The 9,154-nt window shown below is 40.1% G+C and overlaps 1 long non-coding RNA gene across 1 annotated transcript; it reads right to left on the bottom strand.

Moving 5' to 3' along the window:
* Window positions 1-5,894: 5,894 nt before the first annotated feature.
* On the bottom strand, window positions 5,895-7,251 carry LOC311081760. Its single transcript, XR_014606003.1, has 2 exons — window positions 6,961-7,251; window positions 5,895-6,877 (listed from the first exon to the last, which is right to left on the bottom strand). It is a non-coding gene; the product is annotated as an uncharacterized lncRNA (long non-coding RNA).
* Window positions 7,252-9,154: the final 1,903 nt, after the last annotated feature.

Here is a 9,154-nt window from a genome sequence, read left to right as displayed (position 1 = left end):
AACGAACTCGGGAAACCCCCTTTGACGCCGACCAAAGGAATTCCCAAAAGGAACGCAAAACGAGCAAGTAACCTCCAGACTCTTAAGCTGAACTGGTGTATTTTTATATAGATTTAATAACCTACGAAACGATAGAAAGGTTAAATTAATGTTTGATGGTTCGTTTAGGTCATGTCTTATAAGTGCATATAGAATCGTGAGATTTCATCATCTCACTCATCATCTCACTCTTTCCTCACTCTATTCCTTTCTGCAACTCGTATGAATGTGTGTGTGCGTGTGTTTGTGTTAGATATTAGTTTTATTATTGTATTATTGTATTTATTGTATTATTAGTTTATCAATAAAGTAGTACTTGTTTGTATTTTAAAGAGAAGTCTTACTTGTGTTATGTGCTTACGAATTTAATGTCTTAAACTGCTGATCTAAGTTACCTTGCTAACTATAGTGTTTCACTATAGTTTTGGATATTTATACTCGCTGCAGAGCTGAGAATTACAGCTAGTTCAAATGAACCGCGAACGAGTCATTTGCTCGGTTGTAATAAGTGATTCTTTCGAATTCCCTATAAATTAATTAATAATTCCTTTGAGCTAAATTGACCAGTCAGAATCACACAATTATCTTACAAGGTTAATAAAACATTACGCGAATAGTTGGTACCGATCCTTTTTTCAGGAGCAGCTTCTTAGCAAAACCAGCTTTATAACGTTACTGACCCTCGTTTGTAAAGCAGTCTGGTGTGTGAAATGATTCGCGCAAACATGAAAGCATTGACGTTGATCGTGGGGAATATTCCCTTTGAAAACAAAACTCAGCCACTGTGTCTTCAGCGGTTCGGATTTAGGAACATCAAAATGACTGCTGTGTTCCTTATTACACCCAAGCACAGAACACCACAATCGCTTAGATGCCATTTCACAAGTTCACACTTACATATAATTTGAAGGGGTAAAGTTTAATGCGTATTTGGCGTGCTGTCCGGAGGGAGGGCTCCGAGCTCGGAGTTCGGCCCGAACCCAGAGTACTCCCCCCGTATGTAAGTGTTTAGGACTAGAAGCATGGAGAAGGGGTGGTGGAGGGATGCTGCAAAACTGTCTATGGAATGAGGTGAGACTGCTGAGTATATATACACCTCTTACCATTGATTGCTGAGTGCTCTCCACTTGTGTTAATTATCTGAACGTGCTCCTCCCGAACCTTGTTAATAAAACATCATTCTGCTCATAGACAGTGCTCCAGCGTATCAACAATGACGCACGGACTATGATGACAGACAAGCTCGCTCACGAGCAAGGGTGGGTCTGTGTTGAAACGCTGCTGTCAATCAACAATCGTGGTAGGGGCGTCCGATCTTGTGACGTCACAAGATCGAACGGCTTGATTTGAGACAGGGGAAAACATATAAGGAGATAAAAATGGTTGTGTACAGGCACTGCCAACACACATTTCAGTACAATCAACTTGTAAAGTGCATGTACCATTATATGACCCCTTTAAGCTCTGTCAGCTCCTCTGCTGTGCTGCACCTAACAACCTAAAATCATTGAAAAAACACATGGCATTGAAAAATATTATTACAGTTACTGAATATGTGTTACTTATGTGGCATGTAAAAGTTACCTTTGCCAGCTTTTCTGCGAGGTAATTTTACAGGAAAATAGTACGATCAAATGAGGTCTGGTTTCTGGCCACACATGATGATGAAAAGTTCCTTGTTTATGCAATTCATGTCTGGCCCATTGTGAATTATGGACCAGGCCATTAGTCTTCCTGCCGTATACAATTTATTTCCAGCTAGAGCCTTTTGATCATAGTTGAAGAGCAGCTGTCCAGGTTTGCCCTAAAAAATCCCAAGGTTGCTTTGGAGTTTAATCATGAGGAGTCTAAGGAAAAGGGGGAAAGTAAGGTATTGTAGCCTGAAAACAATATCACAAAAGGAAAAACTAGATATTTCTAAAACATCTGAGCTGAAAGTGTTCCTGTAGCTCAATTGGTATTGCATTGCATTATCAGCACATAGGTTCAATTGGGTTCAATTCCCAGGTAACACATAAACTGATACAAATGTATACATTGAAAACAAAACTGTTTTTAGTGAATCTCCAAGCCGGTCATTTTGACATACTTTTGTGTACATTTGATCGTTTAGACGCGCACATGAAACCCAAAGTACAATTATATAATTTGCTTGTCTCGGTCTGTTTCGGAGCACGCAATCTTGCGAACAGCATCTCTTGCGCAGATTTTTGTGCTTTTAATAGCTCTTTTAATTATTTAACGCGTCCCACAATTTAGCAACAGTAGCTAGACTGCATTTTACAACAATCACCGATCGTGCTGATTCTGTCGCTAACAGAGCCACTCTTGATACTAAAGTACTTTTAAAAACAAGTACTTCAGTACTTTTACTTAAGTAGACATCTGACTGTAGTACTTTTACTTGTACTTGAGTAAAATTTAGCAAGGGGTATCTGTACTTTTACTCAAGTAATGAAGCTGTGTACTCTGTCCGCCTCTGGTCGCTAAGTTTGAGTTTTAGGGAGAAATGACAGCGTAATGCTGCGAAGGGAAGAAGTTTAGATAGACAGAATGCGGCTGTAGTTTTTAATGGTTTTACCTCAATATATTATTTTTTATAATCTTTGGAAGCCGAAATCTAAAATAAAATCAGACTAATATCACAGACCTTAAGTGTCACCGTTCACATTTGAATGTTTAATTCTGTCCTCCGTCGTCACTCATTAAGCAGGGCTGTAGTGTGCGAGCTGTGGCACCGCGTGAGAGAAGAGTGTGAGTTCCGTCAAAAGAGAACAAACGCTTAGTTCGTGGAGAGGCAGCGGATGCGAGGACGTTAGGTGCACCGGTACGACCTAGGAAAAATTTTAGTCGCACCCTTACAAAATTTGGTCGCACTCTAGAGCCCCGCATTTCAAAAACACAGCGGCTTGACAGAGCCTGCTGACAGAGGAAATCAACCAGGTACGTGGGAGTGTCATTTGCAAAGTTGTTTTCTGAATGGACTGAGACCAGAAATCTCGCAGGCGGTGAAAACAAGCTACATCGAGTGGAAGAATGGACGGCTGACCTCCACTATGGCACATGCTGTGCACGCAGAAGAGCAGCTGTTGACAAAGAAAGAAAAGGCCAAGGCAAAGGGGGAGAGAGAGCTTCAGCTGGCGTTTGTGCGAGTCCAATCTAATGTCAGCGCACCCCAATCGCATAAGAAGAAGAGAGGTGATGGATACCAGAAAAAGTGGAATTGCAGCTTGTGTTGGACTGATGACCATGCGTTCAGAGACTGCACGAAATGCAAATTGTGCAAATAAGCCAGCCAACGAATGTCCAGGAAAGCAGAAGGCGGACTGAAGCGTGCAGAGCGGAGAGCAGGGCAGAGAGGGTCGGACTCGGGGCGATCAGCTGGCGACCACTGAAAAGGGAAGTGAACATTTTCAAACCACACTCACACAACACACACACATACACTGATTTACATACTGCTCTCTGCAATGAAGAAAATGCTTGCCAATCTTTACGTGTATGGCGTCTATGCTAATATTAGTCTTTCTGTTTATCACAAGGTTTACCGCAGTCTGCCGGATCCAGGGCGTATCCAGATCTGATGAAGGACCTGCGCCTGGACGAAAACGCAGTCCTGAAATGTAAACTAGTCTCTCCCCTGTGAAAGCTTCCCTCCCCTCCCTTTACCTCTCTACAGATAAAGCGTTGTCGGGATAATTCCGGTTCACGTGGATACGCGGAAGCGATACAAATTCTGTATTATAATTTTTAAGGGAACCGAGGTTACAGTCGTAACCCAGGAATTTTACATGTATAGCCTGTAATCTTCTGGATATTTTGTATATAATTATACAGCAACAGCAAGTAAAGAATGAAACTGATTTTGTCCTCAATTTTTTTTTGTATTTATTAATCCATTGAATTATTCAGTTCTACTTCTGTTAATACTGGATGTTGTTGCATTTGGGGGGAAAATAACATTTAAAGGAATTTTGTGGATTCAACAAGTTAAACTCCATCAGCAACAGTTGTTTCATTAGAAAAAAACATTAAATGATGTTTAAATATATAATGTTGAAGCTTTATACTGTGTAAATAAACATACAATGATTACTTTTTTTGTCATTATGCTGGTAAACCTGATAACTTTTGTAAGATATGCACATGGATAATCATTCCTCAGTCACACTGCGTTAGCGCACAGATCCGTCAATCCATTCACATTACGTGCTTCTGTGATTATCTGTCCCATAAGGATGCCAACCGCTGATCTAGATAAATCTAAATATATAAAAACAACTTTGAGTCAAAGGGCATTTCACACCTCAAGGTCCAAACCAAAGTTCACGTTTTGATACATTTCATACATTCAGTAAGTTCTGGTTTGGTTTCACATTGCAATTATGCGAGCGCACTAAAGAACTTTCTGTGACGTACTTGCGTCCTGTCGTCATCGTCTATGTGGGCTGCATCTTGACATTGGTTTGTAAACGGACGTGCGTCTGTAGTCAGCGTGTTGTCAATTCGGCGGGTAACTTTAACAACATGAATGAACAGACGCATATCGTTGCAACTATATTGTTATTTTTATGGCATTATTACCTGCAGCACCAGCAATACACGAGGCTAATTCAAATTCGCCAAATGAAAATAAAATGTGCAAACATTTTATCGTTGCCGGCAGGAAAGGAGGAGAAGACTGCAACAAATCCTGCGAGCTCTGGCACCTCCATTTTTGTGCGTTTTTTCCAGTTGACTTCTTATTATGTCGTCAGACCATACTTCAATTAAAAACCTTGTCTCCTCCTCTCCCCATGTGCTACTACGGCTCATTTTTCCTGCCATCTTCTTTTTTTTTCTTTTTTTTTGGCTACGCGGGGAACTGCCAGAACTTCCTGTAAATGGTCCGAAAGTCTGAACCATACAGAAATGCTTTCACACCAGAAACGAACCAAACCTTTGTTCAGTTTGACCCGGACAGAGATTTCCTCTTTTCATCGGACCAAATTTCGTCTTTTTGGTCCGGGGGAGGTTTCACACCTGTAATTTTGGTTCGGATTAAACTGAAAATCTGAAAGTCCGGACTAAACAAGGTAGGTGTGAAAGGGCCCAAATTTTCACATTTATTTTCTGTTGAAATCAACAGTGCCTCAAATGTTGTGAATTGAGATAAACATCTACTGAACCCGGAACATCCCTTTGATTATGATTAACAATTAACTTGACCTACTTATTTATCTGAAGCAATGTAAATCACATACAAAAGACAGTAAATCAGGACACTATAAAAGGAACATGAGAGGCTGTGAGGATGAAGAGCAAGAGCTGGAAACAAACATCAGTGAAGAATGAAGGGTTTAGTATGTTTACTGCTGCTGTTGGAAACCTTTGTGTGTGTCGTACAGCATCAGGTAGATGGAGGACTCAATGAGAATGAGATCAGTCAACAGCTCAGATCTGAGGACGGAAGACAGAATCCACCTCAAACAGACACTTTGAGAGATGAAGCTTCAACTGACAGCCAACAAAACTACCATCTGTTCTTCACTGACATCCATGCAGCGCTGAGAGAACTGACCGCCACCGTTACAGAGCAGAAAACAAGCATAAGAGCTTTAGAGACGCAACTGAGAGATGAAATGAACAAGAAACATGATGGTACTTCACCAAAACATTCACTCTTTCATCAATGATTCATCAATGCAATAAATCACAAATGAAATACATTGTGTGACGGAGCAATACCAGGTTTCAGACACAAGGGACTTCGACTACGCCACCCATGGGAATTTCACCCCGGGAAATATGATTGATACCTAAGATTTTAGGTCACACAGGTTCGACTCTCTTAAGGAAGGGAACGGAAACGTGGGTATCAAAGAAATACAAAACTTTATTAATACAAAATCCTATTTAAAAAGAGTGTGAGATTCACATTAAAATAATCTCCATTGCACCAAGATGTGTCTGATGACTCGTTAGTGCATGGCTGACATCGACTTAAAGACAAACAAAAACAACAAATGACATACAACAATTCACATCACTATTAATTACACAACTGAAAAGAAAAGAAATACAACCTTACAGGGCCGGGATTCACCACACGGAGAAGGGGTCACAAAGCTAGTAAATCAAAAGCACACTTGCACACACACACCACCGTGCACTCAGCTTACGCAACCACAACACTTCAAAAGTGTAGCACCGCCCGTAGGAGGAGCACCACCACCACCACCACAAGAGACCCGTCACCCGTGGGGACCCGGCGACTGAAAGAAAGGAAAAAACAAACAACTTCAAAACAGTAACAATAAAGCACAAATTGATTATATCACTGATCACAAAAACAGGGCAAAAATAAAGTCATATCAAGTCACAAACAATATACGGATATTGGTACAATAGAAAAAGAGAAAACAAAAAAACAAGTTTTTCAAAACAACAAGTAATTCAGACCAGCTTAAAAGGAGCAACCGCAGGGTTACTTTCTCCTTATTTCACAAAATAGTGAACGTCGACTCCAAAATACACTAAACTATAATTTAAAGAAACCAGACAGCGACAATCCTCCTGATTAATTGGACGATACGGCGCTCTCGCAGTATGGCAACGGAGAAACAACCGGGACGGCAACTATAGCAGAAACAAATCGCTCACGAGCGGGAGAGAGGATCCTGAGACAAATCCACACAGAAAACAATTACCGTAATGCATACATCACCTGCTAAAATTCTCAGCATTTAACTATATGCATAACACTTACTGAAAAAGTGGAGATGAGCTCTATTATCCCTTTACAGACACAGGTATACGATATTCATATAACTGCCGTTCAGCTGAGATACAGGGGACACTGCACACAGCGCGAAACATCAACTAATCCCCAAACCCCACAAAGCTAACCAATCTACTTTTCATAAAACAGTCCGCACATACCTGAGAGGTTAGTAGTCTTTAGCATCCACTTAAAACAAGCCGAGGGAACCAGGGAGGAGAAAAGACAGGCTAGAATGGCCATGAATCATTACTGTCATGCACACAGCAAACAACAAAACTTGCTACATGCTAGTGAAACATACCTGTGTCCACTGTCAACAACGGAAAGAGAGGAGGAGCCGGACGTGACGCATCCCAGGCCATAACCAACCAGCTCTTAAATAGTGGATCCTCCCTGCTGATTGGTACTCACAACCGTCAATCACCACCACTCGTCCTATTCATTCGGTTACAATCGCATAGTGTAAATGTTAGTGTAAATTAAGTGTGTCCTGTGTAAATTGTGTTATCTATCTAGTACAATAAGCAGTGTGAATGCTTTAACAGAATCTTTATTCCTTCACAGAAATGTCTAATCTTACTCTGAGTCAAGTGGAGTTGAGAAAGGAAAATAGAGGTGAAAGTGTGCTTGGATGATGTTAAATTCAGTGTATACATTCTCAGTGTAATTCAGTAATATATCAGAGTATTGCTTATGTTTTTCAATAACAGACAGAGAAATAGCTTTTTCAGCTTCACTGATGCAATCTGGCAGTGGACATATTGGTCCTTTTACCACTGAAATCACACTAACCTACAGGAACGTCTTCACAAACATAGGGAACGCCTACAACCCAATTACAGGTAATTATCAATGAAATGAGTCATAAAACTCAGTTTATAGTAATGACAACCATTCTGCTCCATTCAGACCTCTCTGCAGTTGTGTAATGTGTATTAGAGAATTAAATGATCTGCCATCTTTCAAAACTATTACACAGTGTGCTTGTTAATAAAGCAATCATACAGGAAACATCTGATTCTGTATCTCTTGTTATTTGATTTAGGTATTTTCACAGCCCCGCTGAAAGGAGCGTACATGTTCAGAGTCTCTGTATTTGGTTATGGCCCAACTGCAGCAGCTGCATCCATTTTTAAGAATGGAGAGCGTGTGGTTATAGCAGACGATCACCAGGCAAAGGATAGCATGAGCTCCTCGAATGGAGTTGTGTTGATCCTGGAGGTTGGAGATGTTGTCTATGTGAGACTTTGGTCTAACAGGAGGTTATATGATAGCCAGAATAACCACAACACTTTCAGTGGTTTCCTACTGTTTCCCTTAAGAGAACAGGAGCTTTGCAGAATGTGATTCCAATAATTCTGAACCTTCAGCGTATGATTTAAGATGAAGATCATGAAGAGTCAGTTAAATGAACCAGGTATTAATGAGGAATAATGTGCGTTAGAAATTTGTGACTTTGAATAAATCACGTGACTCAAAAGTATGTTAAAATAATAAATCTAGAATGTAAATTAAGTGTATCATGTTATTGATCCTTGATCTTTATCTCTTCATCCTACATAAATAAATAACAGAATAAAGAGACATTGTGGCAATTTCTTTTCCTCATCTTTTTATGAACATTTCCCCAACAATGCTTGATTTAAAGCACTCATGAGATCATGTTTATCAGTCCAACCTGGATTTTGTGATTCTCTGTGTGTGTGTGTGTGTGTGAGAGATTTTTTTTTTGCAGTTAAAGTGATAAGCTATTCAGAGTCGAGGAATCGACTCCCCATCATTACTGTACTATCTAGCTTTAATAACATGATCACTTAGGATGGGCAATATGAATCTATAGGCTAAACAAACCACAGCAAAACAAATACTCACCTATAAGTAGACAGTCCTCAATTAATAAATAATCAAGCAAACAGTCAGTAATAAAATTAGAACAAAGAAAATGATAATAGGATAAATACATTTACACAACAGTTCATTCTGGTTCTCGAATCTGATTTGCTGAGAGCCTTTTTCAGATGTGTGATATTCTTCCAGTTTCACCATTTGTCACTCCACTTGCGGCGACTGTCATGGTGGTCGAGCAAATCCTCCATATTTTTAAAAAACACTACTGTTGTTGTGACATGAAATGTAGTTTTAAGAGTTTTTTAGGTGAGAATGTCGTTTTTTAGACCTCAAATGTGTGACTCGTATATACGTAAACATAGTGCCTATTTTACAATCTGTTGAGACGTTTTCACAGATGTGAGCTCCAGGCCGTCAGCGGGCGTTCAGCGCTCATGTACCCGCAGAGAACAGCTTCATCTCAGCCAGTCCTTCGGGAATTTACCACTGGCTCTTATGTAGATA

The sequence above is a fragment of the Abramis brama genome (genome assembly GCF_963993115.1).
Source record: "Abramis brama genome assembly, chromosome: 4".
NCBI classification, from domain to species: domain Eukaryota; kingdom Metazoa; phylum Chordata; class Actinopteri; order Cypriniformes; family Leuciscidae; genus Abramis; species Abramis brama.
The sequence above is the reverse complement of the archived record's forward strand: the minus strand, read 5'-3'. Positions and strand labels throughout refer to the sequence as shown.